Raw genomic sequence first — 11,599 nt, forward strand, 5'->3', positions numbered from 1 at the left:
TGGCATGTGGTGCTGGGGGATTGAACCGCGGTCCCTGATGCTTTTACTAAGCTTGTTCTAAGTAGGTGCTTTAGACCACTGAGCCATCTCTCCAGCCCTGTCTCAGTAAACTTACAATACAGTATCATTCATCAACTACAAGGCAGAGTCAGATCTAAAGCCTCAATGGAAAAGGTCACTATGGATCATACCCATATGAGACTAATTCATCAAAAATGTCTTTAAGTAATGCTGACCTGCTCTTTACAGCATCTTTAGAAGTGTGAATGCAAAGTTTATTGGCAATGAAGCATCCACTACAAATAGTGAAACTCACTCATCATCACAACTTTCATTTCACAAGTAAACCATAATTCCCTTTCCAAGAAATCAAATCACTTTCTAGTGATATGTGGTTTCCCATCCTGAAGGTAGTTTTGTCAAGTGAGGTCAAAGTCTACAGCAACTAAATGATTTACCCACCTTCAAACAAAGTTGATGCAGCAGCCAGAGACAAAGACTATTTCTGCCTTAATATCCCAAATACACTTTCACACCTAGTCTTGGTATGGCCTATCTTTGTTATACAGTCCTTGTGAATTACAAACAGAACTGCAAACAGGACCTGTTGCAAATACCTCACCCTTCTGCTAATTCCCAATGCTTGGAGGAATCTTTTTCTCCTTACAAGCCTTTCAAAGCAAACTTCCAGACCCAGTGTTTAACACAGTAGCTGAGTAATAGCACCTGGGTAGAGTACTTCAATTCTCTCACTTCAATGCTAATGATAACAGTTCAATCCCATAAACAAAGAAAATTTCTGTTTTAGTAATGCTAAATGAAAGGATTGTAGACATGTTTAATTATGTCTGCTGAGTGGCTAAGATCCAAAACCTGCCACCATCTGGCTTGCCTGCATTTCAGAGCCCCACCATGACTGATGGAAACAGCCGCTTCAGCCCTTTTCATCAACATAAAGGAAAGATTAAAATAATAAGATTTAAGTGCCTCCTAAATGCTCAGATAAAGCACATTATAGGAAGCACCAATACAATGGTATATGTGGTTTCATTTGAAATGGAAACCTGGCTTAATCACCCTCAAGTTTCTTAATGCATTTTCATAGACAGGAGTTCTGTCAATAACACAGTTCTACGGAGGTCGACTGGAGAAAGACGATGAAGAGCTAAGCACTTGCTTCTGGGCCACAAGTTCATTTTCCTTTTGTATCAGCATTCCTTGATGTAAGCTTGGCGAAGAAGCTGGACTCTTTATAAAGCAGAATTACTCTACAAAGCTGAAAAGGATAAGGGCATGTCAAAGCCAATTTTTGCTTACTCCAAAGGAATTAATGAGAGGATGTCTCCTGATGTGGTGGGCTGGTGATCGCTTAAATTGTGATCAAACAGGATTTTGTGGGAAAGCATTAGAGTTTCAAACATTCAACTATCTGATTTGTAAGCTTATCTTCACCCTCATTAATATCATAAATAGTTAATGACACAATCATTGACTACCCTAATGAAGTCAAGATACTGAGTCACAAAATGTCAAGATGCTGTCATTACCCAGGAAAAAGCACACTATAAACTCTCCCAGGTTGCACACTCTTCAACCTCCCTGTACAATTCAAATTAATTAAAATTAAATAAAATCTTAAATTCTCTTCCTCAGTCATACTAGCCATACTTCACCTGCTCAATGGCCATGAGTGACTAGGAGTTGGAATCTGGCATGTGAGCTATTAGCATTTCAGCTTATCAACCAAGCATGTCACTCTCACAGAGCTGTTAAGAGCCAGGACTCCACAGCCAAATGTAATTTAACTCCGACTCAACATTTATAACACTGAGATTGGGGCCAGTTACTTCACCTCCAAGGCTCAGGTGTTTATCTATAAAACAAGGGCAATTCCAACACCTGTCCTAAAGGGACTGAACTAAGGATCACATAAATTAATATGTAAGTGCTTAGAACGCCAAACACTACACAAAGATCTGCTGTTATTATTAAGCCCTACAATATGCCTCAAAGCTTTTACATATGCTCCTAACCTTTACTAGTCAGTAACTGCTTTGTTCCTTTCCGCACTATGACTACTGGCAACAACCAGCCTCATGCTGTGCTATGCGAGGACAGCTAGAGTAAAGAGAAAATCCATTAGCCAAACTTGGCCAAACCTCATCACCTTTTGTAAAGCAGGTCTTCACCTTTGGAGTTTCGTTTCCTCCACGACCCATAAAGTTGCCAGATCCACCTCCCTGGCCTCTTTGTGATCCAGCAGACTGCATCTCTTGTTTAGAAAGAGCCTTTTTCTACTTCACAATTATGCCCATTAATAGTATGGTATTTCTGAACAACAATTTTATCAACTGTGTCACGATCATCAAGTTACAAGTCGGAAGAGCTTCTTCGACTAAAACTGCCCCCCTTCCTGCGTCCATAATTTAACTACTGTTATCCACTATAATGTCCAGAATGAATAAGAATTAACTCTGATTTTACTTATTACTATTATAAAATAAAAATGTTAATGTGTCAACTAATTAAAGTACATATAAAAGTTATACGTAACTCTAGGCTTTCCAAGTCAAGTTAAATTCATAGCATTAAGATATATAAATATATCTGAAGATAAATGAACCCATAAACTGATTTACTTACTCCATAAAATCTTAAGAATTCTACTTAATAACCACTTGTATTTTTTTGTTTTGGGGGGAACTTTTTTTGAAAAGTTAAAAATTCTTTAATTTTTTATTCCTGGTCCCACTATCATAACTTACAGGACAATATACCTGATGTAATGAAAAGAAAGAAAAAGACAAAGCTACAACAGATAAAAGACCTCAGGAACGTACATCTAATTGACACTACATTGCATTAATCAATAGCTACACTTTTTGCAAACTGTGGCTATGACAGTCCTGAACCAGAAGGGTTTCCTGTTTAAGGTGCAGTAACTTTTCTTACTACGGATCATCATTCCTTCTGTGGCAGATTTTTACATCTCCTCTAATGCATTTGGCACGACTGTCTCAAAGTAACCTGCAGCTTTCCTGACAACTCCTCGCTCTCTCTCCTGCTAAGAACTGTAGCCCTTTTCTGTTGTTTTTTAAATCTTTCTACTACCATATCGACCACTTCCACCACCAGATCCATAACCACCACCATAGGGACTGCCAGAGCTTCTTCGACTAAAACTGCCCCCCTTCATGGGTCCATAATTTGACTACTGTTCTCCACTATAATTTCCAAAACTATTATAGTTCCCATCACCACCAGTTACCACCAGCAAAATTTCCTCCTTTGTTATAACCATCATATGCTCCCCCACCACTACTATATCCACCACCACCATACCCTCCTCTACTACTTTAATAGGACCACCACCATACTTTCCACCATCACCTCCTCCATAACTACCTCTGTTGCCACATCCTCTATCACCGTAATCTCGTCGTCCACCAAAGTTTCCACAATGGCCAAAATTCCCTCCACCACCTCCAAAGTTTCCTCCACAACCCATAAAGTTGCCAGATCCACCTCCATGGCCTCTTTGTGATCCAGCAGAGTGCATCTTTTGTTTAGAAAGGGCCTTTTTCACTTCACAATTATGCCCATTAATAGTGTGGTATTTCTGAACAACAATTTTACCAACTGTGTCATGATCATCAAGTTACAAAAGCAAATCCTGTCTTTTTCCCACTCTGCCTGTCTTCTATAACTTTTATGGTTTCAATTTTGCCATATTTTTCAAAGTAGTCTCTCAAATTATATTCTTCTGTATCTTCCTTAATACCACCAACAAAAACTGTCTTCACTGTTAGATGCGCACCAGGCTTTACTGAATCCTCTCTAGAAACAGCTCTCTTTGGTTCCACTACACACCCATCAACTTTGTGTGGTGGAGCACACACAGCTGCATCCACCTCTCCAACACAAGAGTAAGTCACAAAACCAAAGCCTCTGGAGCATTTTGTTTGAGGATCTCTCATTACCACAAAATCTGTGAGTGTGCCCCATTTCTCAAAGTATTCTCTTAAGCCATCATCAGTAGTTCTAAAACAGACCACCAACAAACAGCTTTCTCAACTGCTCTGGTTCCTTTGGATCACGGCCCTCCATTTTGACACTGCACTCGCCTCTTCCAACTCAAGTTCAATCCTAATAACCACTTGTAATTAGCAAATATATTGCTCAAGTGGAAAGCTCAATGAAGGTTATATTCGGTTTCCCAAACTTATCACTACTCAAAATAAGTAGTCTAAATTAATGACTGAGTATGCTCATTTTATACTCCGCGTATCTGAAACAGCAAAAAAAAAACAAAAACCTGTAATTAGAAGCATACAAACCTGACAACCATGATTCTCCTACAAACAACAGGAAAACAATGTAAATCTAGCAAATAGGCTAACTTTTAGTGTATCAAAACATGTTTGTTGCTGTGAACAATTTTCCTCATTTAAGGGGAAAACACAGCCAAAACCACAGAGCAGAGTACTAAGTTTATACTTCCTAAGCAAATTATATAGAAAAAACTCTTAATTTTTTTTTTGTAAAACTTTTATTTTAAATTAGAAGAGCTACATCTCTGAAAGACCCTGCTCAAGATAATACTGAAACATTCCGGGATGAATTAAGACTTCTGAGATTTACTTCACAGCATTTCAGCAGGGAGTGAAGAAAGAATAGCAGCAAACCTGAAATGAGACTGACCAGGAGCTGAAGCTTGTTGAGCTTAGCTAAGAAGAACAGGAGGATCCACTTTTCTGTACGTTCAAAATTTGTTCTGACAATCTTTGAAAACAAAAACTCACCTATAAAAAACGACAAGCCACAGCATATGTGCATCAGTTTCATAGTCAGTAGCCAAAAGGATACAATTCCACTATTGCCCTCTTCCCAGCCACCACAGGAAGTCAAATTTATGATTATCCCAAACAGACACATACCCAAAGGAGTGTTCATTCTTTCATGTGACTTGGTTTTGGATTTTGTTTGTCTCTTTCTTCACCAATTCCACAGGAAAAAAAAAAACCCACAGGGTAGATTAGCTAACACTCCAGAAATAGCCAAGGGTCTTGTTTTGATACCATAATTGTTAAGCCCAGGATGTACCCTTATTAAAAAAAAAAAAAGAAAGAAAGAAAAACTAACAAGCGCTTGTATTTCACTGATGGATCTCAGGCACGAGAACATCTAAAATTACACAATTATGGCAAATACTATGACCTCTAACTCCATTCTTTACTTACAAAAATGAAAGCTACAATATGCTAATAATAGTCTGGGAAAATGTTCATAGGAAAAACTATTTTAACATTCTAATAATCTCAGAAGTGCAGAAAATATATACCTTCAAATTTTTAACTAGAATTTAACCAATTCTGAACAACATTATGCCCTAGAAAGAAAAACGGAAGGGAGGAATTTGAATCTGAATCATTAGGGGGCCTGCCCCTTAGCTCAGTTCTTTAAGGGGCTGCTTCAACAAAGCAGTCAGGCTCAGGTTGCTGTGGTTCGATCCCCACAACTCAAGCAGGACAAACCTGCCCTGAGGTCATTCGGAGCCAAAAAAAAAATCCTTCTGAATCTGAATCATTGCCTCATTTCTCCCTTTGTTCGCTGAGGTGTCCTTAGGAAGGCCCTAGTGCGCTTGGGCTAGCGCTTCTCACCTGTAACCTGAGACAGCATCCACTTTGCCAACTTCAGAGAATCACTGTTAAGAGTGATGCCATAGATACTGCTAGTGTAGAAAATTGCTTTGTAAATAAAATGTTATTTAACTATAAGACATCAGCTTGTAAACTGTTTTAGTAGTCCTAAAAGTGGTTTCTAGTCATTCCTCTAATTAGAATCTGAAAGGCAGAAAAGCCAACTTAATGAAGAGAACTAAATGGAATTGTCAGCCAGATACCACAACTCCCTCCTAGAGATGATGGAGTAAAAGCTACTTGGCCAGAACATATCCCAGTGTTGTAGGCAGCTGAATTAGATATAAATATTATGGGCAGTCTGACAGGGACAGGCCCCCAAGGTGACTTTGCAACTTTAGAAGAGACATTCCCCACTGTGGGCCAGACCTCAAGACAAAAGAGTAAACAAATATACCACATACTTCCCTAGGAATGGGTATCAGCGATTAATACTCTAAATAAGTATCAATCACCTTGAAAGAGCCCAAAAGAGTCACTAACCCAATCCCCAACAGGAAGAGACTCTGTTCCGTAATCATGCCCACTTGCTATGACTTGCTTCCCCATTTGATTCCAATTTAATCCATTTTACCTGAGCAATGGTGTTTGTAATCTCATTAGGTGACCATAGTTTTGTCCCACCTCATGCCCATCTAAGTGAGTTCCCATGTTCTCCACCACCTTAGACCCACCTCACCACAGTTTTACTCTATAAAAGTCCCTGAGGGGCCGGGGAGATGGATCAGTGGAATAAGCATTTCCCTGGCAAGTGCAAGGGCCTGAGTTCAACCCCCAGCTCCACAAAAAAAAAAAAAAGGCCCTAGAAGAAAGCTTCCGGGGACCACCGGCTAGGGCGCCCCTCTCCTGTCCCTCTTGGACAAGAGCTTTCTTTCCCCCTAATAAATATATTCTACTCATAACCTCCATTTGTTCCTAAAATTCATTCTCCGGTTCTAGAGAACACGGACTCGTCCCAGGTACCTTTCAGGTAGGGAGTTTCATTTTTTTCCCTATATCATTTGTAGGTTCCCTGTATCACCTGGAACCCTGATCAAAGACAGTGAAGAGGCAGGTACTACATACAAAAAGCAAGAGTTCCAAAAAGGAAGATCAGATGCTTGCAACAATAACTTCCAAATTCACTAATTTTGAAAGATTTCAACCTTTAATAGAAATATTTGCTCTCTTTGGACACATAAAAGCCAGCAAACATCTTATAAAACATTTTGCTTAGCGAAATAAAAATAAGCAAATACACAAATACCTTTGATTTCATCTTATAAAGATGATCATTTCCAATGAAGTCAGGGACAGCAAGAGTCCCTCTCCCCACTCCAGTGAAGCAATAAAGGATACTGATGGCATAGCTAGCACACCTTACCAGGCAGTTACCAGGTGAAGGAAGTTGGTAAGTGACCCTCTTCCCCAGTACGATGCTGACCTAAGTAAGTACAAAAGGAACAAAGAAATGTATAACAAAGGAAAAAGTTTCAAAACAAAAATTATGGGGGGAGTGTCTTTCCTATACCACAGTACTTGCCTGAGGACTCTACTACCTCAGAACAAATCATGACTCCCTAACTTCCTAGCATTAACCTTAGGCAAGGTCTCAGTGCCTCAGTTAAGAACCACCTGCAAACAAGCTGTAAAGAGTGAACCAAGAAATGCACGTAAAGCACTTATGGCAGTGTCTGGCACACTGGCAGCAGTCTGGATTGTTATCGTGATTCAATTTCCTATAAAACATTTTCATTATTATAAATTAGTACTCAAAAAACATAACAGCCCAGAGGTGATCAGCAGTTCTCAAGGAGGCAACAGCATGTTAACTTCAGTGAGATGTCTAGGGAATCAGAGGCGGTGAGCACCAAGACTAGAGAGAGGGCTCACCCCTTAGTTTCTATTTCCCTTGCTTCCCAGGTCAGCATCGCATCCCACAGTCTGGCTCTGCTCCTCGGGAGATAAAAGGTGAGCCCACAATCCCTCTGAAAAGGCCAGCTGGATCCCAGTGTGGGTAGAGACAGAGAACCTAACAACAAAACATGAAAGACACAAGAAATCCCCTCAGAAGAGCTATGCCACTGTTAATAGTTGGGATCTTACACTATAGAGGCCTGTGGCAATGTTGGAAGGTGGTGGAACCTTTACAAAGTGGAGTCTGGTGGAAGGAATGCAGGTCAAAAGAGGCAAGCCTTTGAAGGGGTCGGAAGGTTCCAGTTGCCACCCCCACCCCAACCAGGATGTGAGCAGCTCTGCCTCTCCTACCTGCCCTTGCCATGATGTTCTGCCTCACCACAGGTCAGAAACAACAGAGCCAGCCCATCATGGGCTGAAACTGTGAGACAAAATCAATCTATCCTCTTTTGAATTCATGTTCTCAGGTATTTTGTCATGAGGACAGAAAGCTAATAGAAGTTACAGGATGAATTACACTGGCATGTGCCTCAGAGTCAAGGAATGTAAAAGCAGGCATCCCATGACTTGGGCAGAAGCATCCTTGGGGAGGTTTTTGGGCAATGAGGACACAGAGATGCCTGCTGTAGGAGCAGTGAGCTGACCACTGTCACATGCACCAGGCCATGGAGAGAATAGAAGGCACCTGAATACCCCCTGCTCTCAGGAGACAGGAATACTGCACTAGGAGGTCCCAGAGAAAGTCTCCTCAAAACAAGCCAGAGGGGAAATCCACGCAAGATTTAATGCATCATAAGAATACGCAGTAGGAAAAATAAATGGATCCCATCTATGAAAGCACCTGTTCTATAGTACTAACTCCTGGCCGACAATGCCCTGAGAAAGCACACTCTTCTACAGATTCTTAACAGGCCCAATAAGTATTTTTTAAGCATGTTGACATTTCACTCCACTGATCCAGACACAGCAAGGATTATACCAGAAACCCATTAGAGACTTGGTCTTGTACAGGGAACACTTGATGTAGCTGTAGCTCTATGACTCATGGCAACTGTCTTTTGTTTTAAACACATAAAGCATTTTAAAATGCACATTTATTTTATAATCTTTTAAAATAATTGCATTAATGTTTCATTAAGTGAGTAAAGTAAAAGCACATAAAGGAAGCAGAGTGCCTGTCAGGTGCCTTTGTCAATAAAGAAAATATGTCAAAGACCAGATTTACATTAAACCAGACAAATTCACCTCTATATCACTTTCATCCTTCTTATCAATAAAGTAGTAGATATTTAATAATATTGAAACAGTGGAAATTTTAAAAAATAGTATCATGAAGCAAAACAATAAGCCTAGAAGAGGATACTGATAGCTCAGGGAAGACTGAGTGAAGGCAGACTAGTGACCATGTCTTAGGTGGGCAGGAGGAAAAAAACCCACTTAGACACCACTCCACACAAAACTGAGGCTCAGAAAATGGTACACTGAGAAAAGGGTGAAACAGTGCAAGTTCCAAAAGACCACCATAAAGTATAATAATATATGCCTGCTACTAAGCAGTTGTAACAAAAAAAAAACTTTGCTGTTTTCTTTAAACAAGCTTTAAAAGAGTTACCTGTGTCAAACAAATACTCGTGAAACCAATTAAGAATATAATCATCACACTTTAGGGATTTTTAAATGTTTTCAATTTATCAACATCTCAGAAGAGATAAAATTCCTCTCTGAAATGCACAATGTAATGTCACTTCCTCAACTGCAATATTTTCTTCGAAAACATAAAACTTTGTTAATGTTCTTCAAACTTACCAAGTTACTCAATAACCACAAAAGTAACTGAAAGCAGTGGCAGCAGACAGGATCAGGTCTTAATCTGAGCCTCGTGACCAAGGCTTACCACAAGGTTCAACTCGGACAAGTCCTGAAGTTTCCCAGAGGAAAATGAGCTGTATTTCCTGAACCCTGCAGTCTCCACTATCCTGAAAGAGCAGGAAACTTGTAGTAAATCTCTCCAAAACTCCTATGTGAGCAAACTGCAAAAGGGAGTTTCCTAGCTGTCACCTAGGACAAATATTACTTCCCTGAGTCTTAGTTTTCTCATCCGGAAAATAAGATTCACATTGTTCCCCTCCCAGGGTTGACATGAAAGAACACAAGGTCATTCATGTATGTAACTTCAAAGAAGTTCTAGTGCCCACAGCAGCTAACCTTGGTAACAGCTGGTTAGGACCATTCCCACTTCACTGCAAATTTCGCCAACAACCAGCTTCTACCCACACTAGACATGGAAACTTCAATCAATCCCTGTGGTCACAGAATTGTGGGGAAGAGATGAAGCAAGGGAAACTACTAAATAATAGTTTGGGGCTAACAGCCAGATTATCAGAGAAGCACATGCAACCCAAATCAAGCTTCTGACCTATACCTTCAAGTCAACTAGAACGGCCTCTGTAGATTTCCACATGCCAAACCTTTGTGCATTCCCTGTAGATACTAAATTTTCAGAGGTACTGAGTTTGACAAAGAAATTATATTAACCACATATCATACTTCTACATCACCAAGAACAAAGATAAATATTCTAAATATTAGAAAGCAAAAGAAAGAAGGGAAAGGGGAAAGCAGAGGGGAGGGGAGGAAAAACTCCATAGAGGCATGAAGTGGGAAGCCAGTGTTCTAATATAAACATGACAAGCCCAATTCTATCAGTGCAATATACTTTCTGACTTCAGTACAAAAATCTTTTCTGACCATCTGGAGCTACTCTAGGCACAAGGCCAAAACTTTGTAATTCTTTTTCAAAGTAAATGACAGATCAGTAACTGCCACGTTGCTAATGCACAGCCAAAGGGAGCAAGCACCTCATAGCCTATTCAATGCTCCCTAGAGCTTTACACATGTAGTAAAAACAAAGTGCTTCTAAATAAACCTGCCCACTTTTCAATATTCCAAACTGAAGAGCAATCATGTCACTTCTTTTTTTTTTTTTAATTTTATTTATTTGTGTGTGTGTGTGTGTGTGTGTGTGGCCAGCTCAGCCCACCAGGGGGTGGCGCTGGCTGGCATGTGGTACTGGGGGATCGAACCGCAGTCCCTGTATTTGCTAAGCTTGTTCTAAGTAGGTGCTTTAGACCACTGAGCCATCTCACCAGCCCAATCATGTCACTTCTGAACACAGCAGATTTTTTTTAATATGTGATCTTATTACCGTACCCTATGTTATAGACAGGAAGTAGGGTATTTCTCTAAGTTTCACTAAAAAGATCTCTGAACTAGACTGAAGTCTATAGAGGTTCATTACTATTTTAAAAATGGCACAAGGAAATCTATGAGAAATTCTAGTAGTCTGACTCCTACAGAGATGGAGATATCCATAGGCTGCAGTAAGTGTGAGGTCACAACAGACAAGGCCACAATGGTGAACTTTAAAGCAAGGGACTTAGAAAATTAGCAGGAAGCCAGTGTTCCCATATAAACAAGACAAGCCCAATTCCATCAGTGTGACATAGAGTGCAACATCTTTTAAAAGCCAGTGACCAGGAGGATCACTTTCTTCATCCAATATGCTATATGAACAGCCTACTATGTACTGGGCACTACAGCAATGGTGAATGAAACCAAATCTCAGTATCACTGCCAAAAATATAAATCTGAAAAGTCCAAAACTAATTTCATGTAATATAGCACTGACAGTAAGAGCCACTTGAAAGCTCAGGAGCTTAAATTTGATCATTTCCCCCAAGAGCATACTGAGCAGAAAAATGTCAATCAGCAATGGCTATAGACTTGCTGTCAATAGTTTTTACAGGATTCAAAGAAACAAAAGTAATCTCTGAAGCTGCCCTTAGCAGTAAAGCTCGATATTATCCTATAGGGAATTTTACAGATGAGCAAACAGTAGCTAAATATTTATTATAAAATTAAACTGCAGGTAGATTAGAAATAGAAAAAACAAGGGGCCAGGGAGATGGCTCAGTAGAGTAAGTGCTTCCCTGGCAAGTGCAAGG

The 11,599-nt window shown here is 39.9% G+C and overlaps 1 protein-coding gene and 1 pseudogene across 2 annotated transcripts in view; both read right to left on the reverse strand.

Moving 5' to 3' along the window:
- Positions 1–11,599, reverse strand: part of Fndc3b (fibronectin type III domain containing 3B) — a 337,533-nt gene that overhangs the window by 307,622 nt on the left and 18,312 nt on the right. Inside the window, exon 1 of one of the 2 annotated variants that reach the window (XM_023717770.1) lies at positions 9,402–9,424. The exons of the other annotated variant lie outside the window; for it this stretch is intronic. The gene's annotated coding sequence lies outside the window, so the exon portion shown is untranslated. Of the gene's footprint in view, positions 1–9,401; positions 9,425–11,599 lie in introns of those variants that run through there. 2 annotated transcript variants of the gene reach the window in all.
- LOC105742487 lies at positions 3,095–4,107 on the reverse strand (annotated as a pseudogene).

This window comes from Octodon degus, unplaced genomic scaffold (assembly GCF_000260255.1).
Source record: "Octodon degus isolate 3935 unplaced genomic scaffold, OctDeg1.0 scaffold00055, whole genome shotgun sequence".
NCBI classification, from domain to species: Eukaryota; Metazoa; Chordata; class Mammalia; order Rodentia; family Octodontidae; genus Octodon; species Octodon degus.